Source organism: Haliaeetus albicilla, chromosome 4 (assembly GCF_947461875.1).
Source record: "Haliaeetus albicilla chromosome 4, bHalAlb1.1, whole genome shotgun sequence".
NCBI classification, from domain to species: Eukaryota; Metazoa; Chordata; class Aves; order Accipitriformes; family Accipitridae; genus Haliaeetus; species Haliaeetus albicilla.
In genome coordinates, this window is record NC_091486.1 from 29,047,596 (window position 1) to 29,062,417 (window position 14,822).

The window sequence follows — 14,822 nt, forward strand, 5'->3', positions numbered from 1 at the left end:
CTGGCAGCTGTTTTAATCTGCAAGCATTAATAGTACGTGTGTTTTACAAAAACCACTTATTGTACAGCACTTAAGGTATAAAACGTACTCAGCTGACACAAGAGTACTGTGGTTCCAACCCCAAAGAACTCAGGTATCTTTAAAACTTATTCCTTACAGCCTACGGCTATGAGTAAACTCTCTTTGTTAGCTGGGTTTGAGTTCAGGCTTGTTCCCCAAGCTGTCCTATGGAAGGCTATAGAAATCTACAGAAACAAGACCAAACTGGAAAGAGCACAAATTAGAAGAGGAAAAGGAGGGATGTGCCAATGAGCTCTGTAACCTGTTTCTTCCCTGGAGGGTGCCTGAAGTGCACTACCATGGAGAGTTCACTACTCTGTAAATACAGAAATTTCAAAGATGTTATGTGTTGCCCTCGGTTACTGGAAACCCCTTCTAAAGCAAAGGAGTCATCCATCCTAAAAGCTTTAACACTGGCAGATCCAGTCCAAGCTCTTTGATCAAATAGTGACAGCCCAAAATATTATTCTGAGTGGCGTCTGTTCTATCCTGTGCTTCAAGGGAACACCAAAGCACCATTATTTGAATTACACATTTGGTCCCCAGGCTGCATTAAGCCCTCAGAAAAGACTCTCAAACTTCATATCCCTAAAAGTAGCAGATGAAATAAAGAGTAACATGAAGGATGGGGGAAAGAGCTCTACCAAATGAGAAAAGATGTATTAGATTTGTTTCTCCTGAGAATGCTGTCTGCCAGGTTGGTATAAAATGCTGGTGTTCAAACACAGATCTGCTCATTTAGAGTTCAGGCTGTACAACAGCACTTAGCTAACAGATGTTTCTGAATGTAAAAGGACACTATTGTCTCTAGGACTTGCATGCTGCAATGGTATCTAGCCATTAAAATCAAATTATAGAATTAGGAAGAACCAAACCTCATGTAGTAACATCTGTAGGATCCAGAAGTGAGGCAAGAGCCATTTATAATCATCCTGCTTGTTCTAAGTGCTGTATCATATTACACCAAGGTTTTCTGTAGATGCTCCAAGCACAACAAGGAAACAACGAAAACAAAGGAGAAAGGAGGCAGTAGAACTTAAAAAACCTGTGTTCAGCAACGTCTGCTCTTTACAACAGTCACTATTACATACACACACCCACTCATCTTCCCTGTCTCTCCCGAGTCAAAGACTAAATCAGATTCAGCCAGAAGGTGGCCTAATTAGATTGCTTTTATATTCAAGGTAGCACCACTCGGAGTCATTAACACTATGAATTATAGGAGTTCTCTCATGAGAGAGCACTACAGTGCTTGATGAATAGGAGGAGGCAGAGGTGAGTGGCTTTAGACATCCAGACAGAAGGAATCAGAAGAGCATGGGAGACTTCTGGGGCTGCATCTCAGTGGGTTTTGTGAAACAACATCATGTATTAAGAGTAAAAGGGTGCCTTTTACATCAGCATGGATAGTGTTTATGCTTTATGGACTCAGCATGACGTTTTAGGCTCTAAATGCCCCTTCATTTTCAAAACTGAGGGGGGAAAAAGGGAAAGGTTTCTCAGATACATGATGTTTAATACCAAACAATGCTGCTATATGAATATCTTAACAAAACGCCTGGGCCACATGTAGATCCTGGCTCCTCATTCCTCTGAGAAAGTTCCAGTGTGACACAGGAGCAGAGAAGACAGAGACAGTGCCTTTGCCTGTTACTGCTGCTCTTCAGAGGTCTGGAAGCACTAAGATGTTACACAGGAAACCTCTCAGCAGGGACTGGTGATGTGGCATGGCCAGCTTTAACCACTTTTGCATGGTCTGATTTAGAAAGACCCTGGCATTAAACATCATATGAAAATAAGGCCTTGTTTTGATGCAACTACAGAGGCACCCAGAAATCAAGCCACTATTCAAAATCGTCCTCACCAGGAGCTTTATCCACAAAGAGCTTACGCAAAGCACAACTGTCAGAAGTCTAACGTGAGAGATGTGCATGTTAGCCACTCCATATATGAAGCAGGTATGAACTAGAAAATTGAGGTAGATACAGGACAGCATCAAGAAGAAAGAGAAAGGCACAAATGTAGGAATGTATCTGAGGATGGAGTGGAAAATACCTAGCAACTTACTTTGAGTGGTATTTTTTTATTAGAAAGCCAACACAGCTATAGACCAGAGAACTGAAATTCCATACAGAGGATATTATTTGCATAACTGAAGCTTCCAAATGATGGAAGTATGGGATCTTTTTTAAGATTCACAAGAACTGTGTGACCCTGCCACACCTTCCATCATGTGGCAGATGATCATCCATCATCCCAGGCAAGAAGAGAGTTCTGTTTTTCACAGTGTGGGAGCAGTTGATTTGGATGTCTGGGAAAAAAAATAATTACATAATGCTTGGGAAGCAGTTTCACCATGAAGTTAACTTTCTTTCACAGAACACTAATGGTCAGGGAGATGATACTGAAGGCCAAACTCTGCAGCCTGTCTGTATCAGGACACAGTGGTGGGATAAAGAAGGAGCCCAGAAGTGGATTTTGAGAAAAAATGAGGCATTTTCGACATGACCACGCTTCCCATACAGTAAATGATGTCCTTGTTTTGCAAACTGTTTTTAAAGAAAATGGTTCAGATTAGCTCTTTTGGTATTTTTCTTTTGATTCCATTTCCCTTTGTGCCTCCACTGCAAAATGTTATATGGTTTGAAATAAATAATAGCTCCACTGTGTTTGCCAAAGGTATTACAAAGCACAGAAGGGTTGTCATGGAGACAGAAATTCTTAAGTGAAGCAATTGAATCCCTAAAATATTTAAGCAACGCTTACTCTGCAGGACAAACATGAAGTAGAATATTTGTGACAAGAAGCCAGGTTGGAACTTCTCATGTTGAAATTGAAAAAGAAAATAAACCAAAACCCATTTCAGGAAATAAAGCCAAGTGGCTGCTAGATGTGTTTAGATGAGAAAAAAATGTGCACAGTCACTTTCATGTCTACATAAGGACACGTCAACTTATCACAGAAAAAGAAATAAGCATGGCCGAAGTGGTGCAACGTGTCTTTTCTGATGAGGAAAGCAGGTTTCTCCAGGTGGTTCAAACCATCAGGGAGAATGAACTGTATTTTCATGTTGTCTGCCATTTCTTTTTGAGTAACTGTTTAACCCTCTGAGTTGATGCAGTGAGTTGGTGATAACACAAAGTCATAGGCGCCTTGTGAGAGGACAATAAAGAGGTAGATCACACCTACAGAAATATAATCCTACCTAGTGTTTTAATACTAAATCTTCTCAGAGCTGAAATAATACAAGGGGCAACTGCCAAAGGCAATCTGTTGATTGCCTTTTCTATCACACTTAATTAAGCTAGCTTTGACCTGGTAATTACATCTACAAGCAAAAGGGATGTGTTTTGTGGGACAAAAATTGGATAGCTGAACTCAAAGTGTGCCCACCAAACTGTCTGTGTCCAGCACTTCTGGGAGGTATTCGGAGATGAATTTTGACCAGGTTTTCAGTCTTTCCCATTACTCCTGGCCCTTATTGCTCCTCTCTGACAGGTTTCTTTTTCTCCTCTTTTTGTATCATCTAGTTATTTCGTCTCCTCACTTTGCACTAAGCAGCAAAGGGAGAATAACAAGGAGTCAGAGGAAAGGAGCAAAACACTGGCTGAAAAGAAGTAAGCACAAATGGAAATCTGAACAGATGTCTCAAGCAAAACTCCCATGGACCTTCACTGGGATATCTGCCCAAGTAAGGGAGCATGGGGAGGGCAGGAAATGGCCTAGAGAGATCTTCAAAATATTGCAGAGCTTGTAGTTAATTCAGATCAAGCATTCCTGGGGACAGTTTGTGGTAATGAGGAGAATGTACTGAAGGTGTAGGAGGGACACATAGTTTTTGCAATATCACTGCTTTCCCAGGCTCTCCCAAGTCATCACTTTGAGAGCTATATGTTTTAACTCTCAGGAGAATACCAACTGGAAAATGAAAAGGTTCAGTGTGAGACAATTTATAGCAGGCCAAATACCACAAATTTGTCCATTTGGCCTTATAATAAATCCCCCGCTGATTAATGCAGCTTCCTGAAGTTACGAATAAAGGAGCCCTGCATTCCCTGAAAACACTGAATGGTTAGAGGGCTGTACCTCTGACAGCTAATATCCACACCATGCATAATGCAAGTGCCTCTCCACCTCTGGTTGCTAATTAACAGAGAAAAGGAGATGGGCAGTAAGCAAAGGTTCCTCATTTGATAACTAGCCTACCCCCACATAAACCATTGGTAACTGCTACTTGTCACCCAATGCAGGGGAATATGGGACACTGAACTTGTCACATCTTGGCACCCCCACAGTAAGTTTGTGTCCTCTCTTAATCCTGGCTTCCTGCTTCCTCTCTTTGTTTTCATGGCTCTGAATGTTTCAAACCTTGCCTCTCTGTTTCTCCTTTCTCATTCCTGATGAAGGCTCCTCCAGGTCTCTCAAACAATGTCAAGGCTTTTTTAGCACTGGTGTTTACACCTCCCAGTAGCAACTTGCTCCTCCTCTCTTCTTCACATGCCAAGCTTCTACCTCTTCTTTATGCTTATTCTGCTTGACAATCTCTCTTTCACAAAGCATTTACAGCAATGCTGCTCCCCCCAAATACATGAGTGTCTCAGCACTCATTCTGTTATTTTGCAGAAGGCTCTTACAAGTTTGAAAAGTCAGTGGTTATCTCATGCAGCTCAGGGTAGTGATTGGCTTTTTATAGCACTGATCTCTGTATACGTGCAGATTAAATGCAAGGATCCACTTTCCGAGTCATGCGCAATGAGTCTTCAGGGGAACCCGTGAGCAATTACAGAGTGACTTCCCAGTGTATCACTGCTATGGGGCCTCTGGGCTATTCAAGTAGTCCGGAGTAATCAGGGTGCATTGTGTTCTGGGGACAAAGGCCTTCCTCTCCCATGCACTCCTGATACTATTCTTGCACTTTGGGGGCTCTGCAACAGACCAGCAGGATCACCCTGTTCACCATCAGCCTTTATTCCACAAGATTAGTCCAAGTAGTTGCTGTGAGGGTGACAGACCTCTGTCCTTGGGACATGTAGCCCAGACAAGCCACCACACTCAGCATCGGGGTCTGGATTTCACAGCTCACATGAGTCTCTGCAGTCCTTGCCCAGCCTTAAAGTTGATGGGGCTTTTGACCAGGGTCACACTTTGACTGAGCTGGCCTTAGCACAAGATGGCACAACTTTAACAGTTACACAAATAATCAAAACTTTTCTTTAGTTATCAGGCCTAGACAACACATTCAGCTCCCACAAAGCACGCTCTTCTCCTCTACACATGCAAACACTGTAATTTTTGTATTATGCTGATTCAGTAATGGATCATTTGGTAATCACTCATTAACTGAAACACTCATGTCCAACAGCAGCATAGTATCTCATCTCTGCACCTTCAGAAACCCTCAAGAGATAATTAAAAAGCCCCAAGCCCTCAGAAATGTCAGTCTGGGAATCCCTTTGTTTTAAATGAAACTAAAGACCAATCTTTTCCCTGAAAGGCTCAGCTTGTTCTGAATGCCTGTTTAAATCAAATGCAGATATGCTCTTATTCTTTCTGCAGAGTTGTTTGCCTGCTCAGAGACAGAGAAAATAATGTTGCAACACCAGTGCCTGCACATCTCCACATAAAACAAACCCCACACCCAGGTCTGTGATCAGTTGGATGTCCCAGGGGATAAGGAGGTATTTTAACAATGCTGCAGCTTGTTGGAAGAGGAAGTGGAGAAGGCATGGGGGGCAGAAAAAAGAGAACAGATTTTTCATTATAAGGATGACATTTACAAATACCATTCCCTTTTGGTGAGGTTACATTTAAGCTAGACAGCTCAGACAATATTAAAACTGAGATGAGGCTTTATTTCTGAAGTGCTTCGCTTCTGAGGAACCTGAAACACTTTCAGAGAAGCATGAATTAAGCCTCGCAGCAGCAGCATGTATGAAGCAACGATTATTCCCCATTTAGTAGATGGGGTATAAAAATGCAAACAGGTCACGTGAGTGGTTCAAGGGCGTACAGGAAGTCTGTGGCACAGCCTAGAAATAGAATCCAGACCTCTTGACTCCTAGACTTGTACTTTAACCACAAACTTATCCTTCTTCCCTTAAATATGCAAGAAGTTGAAAGCCACACAGCATCAACAAGTCAAAGATCTGAGCGATGCTTGCCTTAGATTTTGTAAGTATATACCTAAAATAGTATATGCATAGACAGGAAAAGATAATTACCTGGGGCGTTACGTAGTAAGTGTAGTATAAATGGCAAATCTGTTTTCTTTCATGGTGTGCTGCTGAAGTAGGACTCCCTGAGTTCATTCTTGCTCCCAGCTGGGAAAGGATTTCAGGAAATGGAGTTGGGAGAGGACAGTTAGTGCATGTTTGTTGACCTGGACCTTTCTTATTTCAATCAATGAGATATTTACAAGAAAAATAAATAAATATGCCTAAATGTTTTGTGCTCTGATAAAGATGACGCTACAAGGAGAATGCAGGAGCAAAGGATGAGCTTTTTCATCTGTAGTAAAAGCTTCTGCAGGGTTTAAAAAAAGATGTTAAATTATAACAGAAAGAAACAACAAATAAGCCTGGAAAGATTGTTGCTTATTATTGCGTTTGAATGGAAGCATGGCAGCAAAGATCACCCGTTTCCAAAGTGTAATTCTTCAGTGTTAAACAGGAAAGGCTACTCTGAAGAAAGATTTCCGAAATGAAAAGTTGCTTGTGTTTTCACTGATTAATGCTTAAAATCTGTCTTCTGGGTTCTATTCACCGACTTCAAGCATCATACAAAGAAGGCAATTTTAGACAAGTCTAACCTCCTTTCACAACTATGGAAAAAAAATCCAATCATGTTTTCCAGTGTTTGATCACTGTGCAGGTTTGTGTGGCACTGACTATTTACTTTTGGTCTGAAACAAGGCCCTTCACAGAGACTGGTATGTGCTCTTTACTGAGATATCTTTGAATTCCAAGACACAGCTGCATCTCCAGTACTGTTAGTTGGTCGGAAGACATTAGCCTCAAAACCAGGGAGAGACAGAAAACATTTGCCTCCCCTGAGTGGTTGGTCTTGGGTGAGGACTAGTAACAGTAAATTAAAAGGAAGAGAAAAAGGAGAGACCTCTTGCTTTTCCTTGCAGTTTAGTTTTGTTTTCTAGCTCTGGTATTTAAGGCCTATTTGTCTGAATGCATGTGTGTTCTGGGTCCTGATTTATAGCCTCACTGTTTTACAATGGTACTTGAAAAGACACATAGATTTCTTTTAATTGCCCAGCTCCCTTAGTGAGCAGCCTATTGCACTCAGCAGTTGAAACACCAAATTAAAAAAGACACCAACACTTCAAAAGCAGTGCTCCAACTCACAGTTATGCAGAAAAAAGCTAATTTCTGGGCAGGTCCTTGGACCTAGAAGAACTGCTCTTCATACAGCGGTAAAGACAGATCTGCTTTTTGCCTCATTCCAAAGGAAAGGAGAGCTGCAGCCAGGCTGGCGTGGGAGTCCACTCCAAGCATATCGTCTGGATGCCAGCCTTCCTCCCCACACTGAAGCAGTTCCTGGTTTTGTCTATACATGCATGCAATAAGACATGGACCAACAAATGTGAAGGGAAGAGAATCAGCACAAGACCAAGCTACCAGAGCAGCCACATCCATTAGACATCTCCCCAGAGCAGAACTGCCACCCTTCATTAAGTCAAGGCCATTACTTGTTATTATTACTGAGTTTATATTACTTCACTGGGGTTTTCCAGTTGTACAGGAACACAGTGCCTAAGGACTTGCTGGGGGATGGGTTAGATTCATTTTCAAATCAGAACTAATCTATGCTAGGCAGACAGGCAGTTGAGGATAATTTATATTAAGGATAAAATGCACAGTCAGATATGTTCAGGTAGCAGCCAACAAAATGAAAACTCATGCATCACTGACTTCTGAAATTTTGTCCCTTTCCAAAGCCCCATACTGATACTACATTTTGTGATTTGAGGGCTGTACCCTAGTTGTGCTTATTCTGTGGTCTGCAGGTTAGAAAATAGTGCCTTTCTGCTGCTCAGTCATTTGTATTTTCAAGCTTGATGCTCATTATAGTCCTGCAAGCAGGTGAACCTCTAAGCTAGGATACCTTGCAGTCTAATGGCAGCATGAATTACTGGATTTACTAATGAGATGTTACAGGAAACTGATAGAGGTAATTTGTATAGAGAAGTAATCTGCTGAGATAAAATAAACATGGAGTTGAATCTCTGTACAAAACTCATTGCAAACCTGAAACAAGCTTTTTGTCATATGTTATCTGTTTTTAATTAAAGAAAATACAGTACAGGGCAGGTTTTCTAAGCAGTGTGTATTTGTCTCTGTCTTATAGATAAAATTCTGTGGCTCCAAAATGGACTAGAATTTCACAAACCTGAACTGACAATAAGAAAGAGACTAAAGACATACAAAGAATGGTCTATGTTCACAGCATTAAAGGATAGATTCTTTGCTGTTGTGGTGCTGTGACTCAAATCACTAAGGTGCTGAAAAGCCAAAGGGACTCTTTTGCTGCAAGGGTCTGCACTTAGACAAGAGAATGATGATATTGTAGCATGACACATCAGTATACTCAGAGGTAGCATCGAATAGCAAGAAAAGGTCACACAGTATCTGATTCAAAACTGGTAGAAAATAGTACCTTGAAGATCCCCGCTGTACTCAGTAGAGGAGGGCTGAGTAAGCACATGGAACACAACAGCACTCTGACAAGCATTCATTCCTCTGTTAAAGTTATCGCTGTTGTTTGGTGCAGTACCAAAAAGACAGGAAGAACAGGGATAATTTCCTGTGGGATTTTTATTTTTCACCTTTGTAGCACAATCTCATTCTTTTTCAAGACATTTGATTAATTAACTTTGTAGGTAAAAGCCAGTAAATAATATTTCATTTACGCCTTGCAGATTTAATGATAATTTTCATCACATTAATCACCCAGAAAAATCTTCCTTGGTATTGCCATTGGGCAATATTGTTTCCAGAAGTTGCAGAATAGCTAAAATACATCTGCTACTTATGATTATCTTGATGTGTCCTATTACTTGTATTGCAATCATGTCTAGGTGACTTGGCACCGATTGTGTTCCTCTGGGCTGGCCCGTTCTTGACACAGAAATATCCTTGCCCAAAGCGTTGTGAGAAATGGAAGAAGAGAGAGTGAAGAAGACCACTGAGACTTTCAGGCCCAGCTCCTCAGGCTTTTCCTTACCATGAAATGACACAGCAGTGTTTTCCTCTGTTACTATGGCATTCTGCAAACAACTCCAGCACACTAGCTAGAAATTAAGTGGGCAAACCTCTAAAAGTCTGGCAGTTTGAATAAACATCTGTGAGGATCTGGCTGGACTTGGGGACAGGCTGTCCTTTGCAAAAGAAACCACAGAGACTGGTACAGACTTACTCCTTTTCTAAAGGCCTCTGCAGCGTCTAGAGGAAAAGGTGTGAGGCAAATAAGATCTATATCCAGAAAAGGAAAGAGACAGGGGAGTGGCTGGGAAAACAAATGTCCCATGGCAGGGAATCCTGTACAGTGCAGAAAGGTAGAAGGGCTTAGAAAACAAAGACAGACATGAATGGAGGAGACCAGAGAGAGAGGTGCTCTCTACCACAAAGAAGAGCAGGTTGCAGTGCCTTATGTATCACGTGTGATCACACAATCACGGGCACCTTCCCAGGGAGCCTCTTGGAAGGCTTCTAGGCCTGTGGCCTTGGAGAAGGACAGGTTCTTCTGAAAGATAATACCAGCTGCAAGAGAAGCAGGGACCGCAGAGCTGTAAGCTGAAGATACAACAATCTGCAGTCTGGGCAAAATTTAGGAGTTCATTTAGGAAACCACTGGGGGCAGAAAGAAGCCAAGTGAACCCTGCTAGAACATTAAATCATAAATAGCTGGAGTTGTCTGGCTTTCCCAAGGCTATTCTTATTTTTATTCCTAAAGCTTCCTATCACAGGTTAGGTGAGTGTTTAAGTCAGCCTCTTGGGTTGGGGTGGGCATTTTTTTTCTGAATAAGCACTACATATAATAAGACATATATTGCTTCAGGTAGTGCCTTCCTTTCCAGGAAGAAGTGCTGTTCAGAAGGGACACCCAGTGATCACAGTGACAGTGGGGCCATTGGCCAATCTCCTCTCCTGGGTGACTTGGTTGAATGCGGAAGAATGTCAGATGCCTTGCATCTTTGTGCTCCCATTCTTGAGCTATTATATACACATCCCTCTTGCGCTATTATATACACATCCCAGTCTCAGCTGTGGCTGCAAGCAGGAATAACCCAAAATACCACAGCAGCCGTTTTGTTGGATTTTATGGAACTGAAACCCAGGATTAGTGGAAATCTTCAAATAAAGCTTTTTCCCATAAAAGAAACTTCCAGATGCATGACCCCTGAGTGTTTGTAAACAAGCAATGTTTGGCTAGTAAGCTTGCCCTTTTGATGTTTGCCACTTGCTATTTGATTTATAATAAATATGTAATAACTTGCTGAATATAACAGTAACTCATGAGAACATTAATGCATGATTTGGTGGTAAAAGGGTGTATAATTTCACTGGAGGGCCACCATCAACCTGACCGTATATTTTAGCGGGGTTTCCTTCCATGGATAGCTTGTTCTTGAATAAAAAATTCTCAAACTGACAGCAGTCTTTACTAAAAACTTACATGGGTTTGACAGTGAGTAAGTCCTATGACGCTCAAAACTACGTGTGATGTGTAGTATGTTAATTTTACCAGACAGTCAAGGAACCTCCTCTTACGTGAAGTATTTCAAAGAAACCCAGGTCATTTGTTCCACAGGTGGCAGGATGCTGTGCGCAAATATTCTCCCTACATTTATGATCTTACAGTAAGGAGAAGAAACTTCACCTACAAAAGATTCGCAAAGCTTTACAAGTGCCGTATCTGCTCACTGTGATGTGATACACACTTTCCAATGGCTACAGAAAGGGGGCTAAGCAGGATTCATACACCACCTAAACCGAAGATGGATGTCTAAGGAGTTAAAAGCATCCAGCACTAGAGATGGAAACCTATGGTCAGTCTGCTGCTCTGCTTGGGTACTCTTGCCTTTAGAAAGGTTTTCCTAATGCTGAAGTCTCAGTTGCTGCAGTGCAATCCCATCACTTCTTGCCTTGCCTATGACACGTGATTTGCTTCCTCTTTGCAGCAGCCTTTTGTATATTCAATGACTGCTATTCTCCACTCAGTCCCCTCTTCTCTGAGTGAACACACCCCCTTCAATCCTTTCCAGGCTTCTGACTGATCTTACTGCACTCCTCTCACCTCCTTCCAGTTGGGCACAGCTTTCTGTCTACACCGTGCCCCAACCACCACTTGTTACTTCAGCTAAAGCACTACTGATGTGGCACCAAGCTGAAGGATGGCTTCACATAACTTTCAGTCCAGGCTCCCAATTTGTGCAGTGTGGTGTTTGCCTTTTTCATTATATTAGTGATTTGTGTTTAGCCAGTGATCCATGAATGGGTCCTCACAGATCTTTTTTTTTCTTCTGCAAAGCTGCTATCTCACCTGTTGTTCCTTACTGCATACTTGTGCTGCAGACTGCTCCTGCACAGCTAGTGAACCTTGTACTTTACAGTTTTTGTGTAAGACCAGTTCTACAGTTTGTTCAGTTTTTACAGCTTGAATCCTATCTCCCAACGTGCCTGCAGTCCCTCCCACCCAGGGCTGTGTGGAGATTTGAAAAGCAGGCTCTATTCATCATCCAAGTTATTAATGAAAGTAATGAACAGTGCCAGGCTAGACCAGACTGCTGGGGAACTCAGAACCCAGGAGCTCAGTTTATCTTTCTATTTTGACAGCAAATTGTCTGTTACTACTGAGCCTTGTTTCCAATCAGTTTGATACTCACTTTTCATCTGGCTATATTTCTCTTCCTTGCTTACATAATTTCCTTGCTTACATAAAGCTCTGCCAAAAGCTTCATGAAAATCAAGATGTATGGCATTTACTGCTTCTCCCTGTCAGCATGGTAAGGATTACCTCATCAAATGATGAAATTAGATGGTTTGACATGGTCTGTTCTTCAGAAAGCCATGTTTTTTGTCTCTAGGTACTTATGAATAATGGCTTCAGTAATTCTTCCAGTATTTTTGCAGGAACTGAAATAAGCTGATCTCTCTATAATGCTCTGACTCTTCTTTCTCCCTTTTTAAAGAAAACTATTAAATTTGCCCTCTTCCCTTTGATATCTCACCTTTCCTGAAAGAACCACAAATGGTCCTGAAATTACATCAGGTAACTCTCCAAGTATTCTGAGCTATAATTCATCAAGCCAAGTTAATTTGAATATAGTTAGCTGCTTTATGCCCTTTCCAACCCATTCTCTCCTTATCCTAGGTGCAGATCATACTGCTTTGCTGTGGTGTCAGTTGTGTTGGTTACCTGCCTGCAGCTGGCTCCTGAAGGCCCCAAGACAAAAACAGCACATGCCTTTCTCAGTAACATTTCCCCTTTCTGTTCAGTAATTAGCCATTTCCCTGGGATTTGTTTTACCCTGAGTGTACCTGCAGAAGTGTTTCTTGTTACCTTTTGGGGAATTTGCTCATGTTACCTCATTTTGTGCTCTTGCTTTTGTGTTTCAATCCCATATGCTAGTGCCATGCTTGTATACTCATCCTCAGTAATCCTCTAGCTTCTTAATACCTATCTTCTCTTTCTTAGCAGCCATTTCCTTACATCTGCCCAGAGCAGGATCTTCCCAATCAAATCCCTGAACATTTCAAAATATGCCTTCTTGAGGTCTAGACCCTTTATTTTGCTTCTTCCTTCTCCTTCAATTTCCAAAGTAAGGGCATGAAAGCTGGAAGCTGTTAGCTCCTCTGAAAATAACACTTTAACTGTGTTTTTATCATTATGATCACAAGGCCAGCATTTTAACTGTATGGCAAGAAGAGCTCTAGGCCTCCTGTTTCTTCAGCATTATTGTAGAGACATTTTCTGCCAGACTGCATTACAGTGCGGATGCCTCTCAAGCCTTCTTATCTGTGTGTGGTATCTGATACAAGGTGCACAGAGTGCTTTGTGAAAGTTTTCAAAAATTGGCAGCATCTCCAGCTGCTAAAGTCTCTTGTGCTTCTAGTCCCCATCAGGAGAAAACAGTCTCATATCACCAGGGTTTTCACAAATGCTACAGAGACAGCCGATTATGTCACCCCCAGACACAATTGGTCTTGCTGGGAAACATACAACTGTCTCCATGGGTTTTTAGCTACACCCGTTAAAGTGCATTTACCCAGGTATGAATCATCAATGCCAACTGTCCACAGTGTAGCACAACCATATCTTTCTGAAATTGTATTCCATTTGAATACATCTACTAGCTAACAGCAAAGACAGCTTTGAAATTTTAGATGACAAACTAGAGAAGACTTGTGAGTGTGCTCTGTGGTGAGAGGGCACACTTAGAAGGCTTTAGGCCTTATGGTTTCAAGAGCCAAACTTAGCATATTTTTCAAGTTCTGAACATTTGGATTAGAAACTGATCTCAAGCCTTTCAGCTGGTTCCTACACCTATGACATGTGAGATGATATGTCTGAATGTCATCAAAATTCAGCCCATGTCTGTCTTACTTGAACAATAGTGATGCTGATGGAACAACAACCACAAACGAAATAACAAATCAACAAGCTAATCTACATCCTTCCAGCATCACTTCCTAAAATGTGATGTAACCACATAAGCATACCACAGCCTATGGCTTACATCTCATACAAAACCTAAGCACCTGCAAACATTAGGGAGTGTGGACCTAAAGTTAAAATTTGCATTAACTGAAGAACACATACATCTCTTGCCTTGCTTTCATGTTCTGTCCAGAACTATAAGCAGGATTAGCTAGTTATTCCAAGAAAAAGCAAAAAAGCTTTATAACATTTCTGACCAGGATGGAATACAGCAGAAACCAAAATGTGGGGAGACAGTCTTCTCACATGGTCCGCAGTCCAGGCTTACCAGCTTAACAGAATTCAATAGGTCAAATAATGAGTTGGTATGAAATCCTGGCCCAATGAATTCCACGGCAAAACTCCCATTGATTTTTCTGGGGCCAGGATTTCTGTCTGGCCAAACTGTGTCCAAATTCGGACCTTTTTAAAAAGCAGCAGATGTCATGCAGTGTTTTGTACATGAATATATTCATATTCAGACAAACTGGAATGTTTTTGGGCAAGGAAACATACATGGGGTGACTTTGTCAGGTCAAAATGGGCTCTGGAAGACTGTCCCCGCTGTAGGTAAAAGGATGGACAAAGGAATACTCTGCAGTGCAGGCAGTAGCCAAGTAGGGTGCTCTGTGGAGCTACAGATTTTGGGACGAGAGCCAATGACTCCCTAGATCCGTGAGAGTTGCGTTATTCTCAGCAAGATGCAATGAGCTCAAATGCTACTCAGCAACAGAAGAGATTTCCCTGTTGTGCAGATTAACAGAGGCTGGTGCTATTTGGAAGAGATGAGTATGAGCTGGGTTTTCTGGAACTCTTAACATACCCAGCCAGAGCACCTGGGCCCCAGATGGTTTGCTCTCTCCCGGTTGCTTAGCCCACGATCACTGCTCTCCTTCAGTGAACGGGACAATAACAAACAGGCATTCCTGGCATGGGCGCACCCAGGGTCTTGACTGTGGAGTTGTTCCTTCTGCTTTGAAATCTAGACTGCTGTCTTAAACTTAAAACAATACCTTACCACTTCAGCTGATGGCAGCTGAACAATATACTCC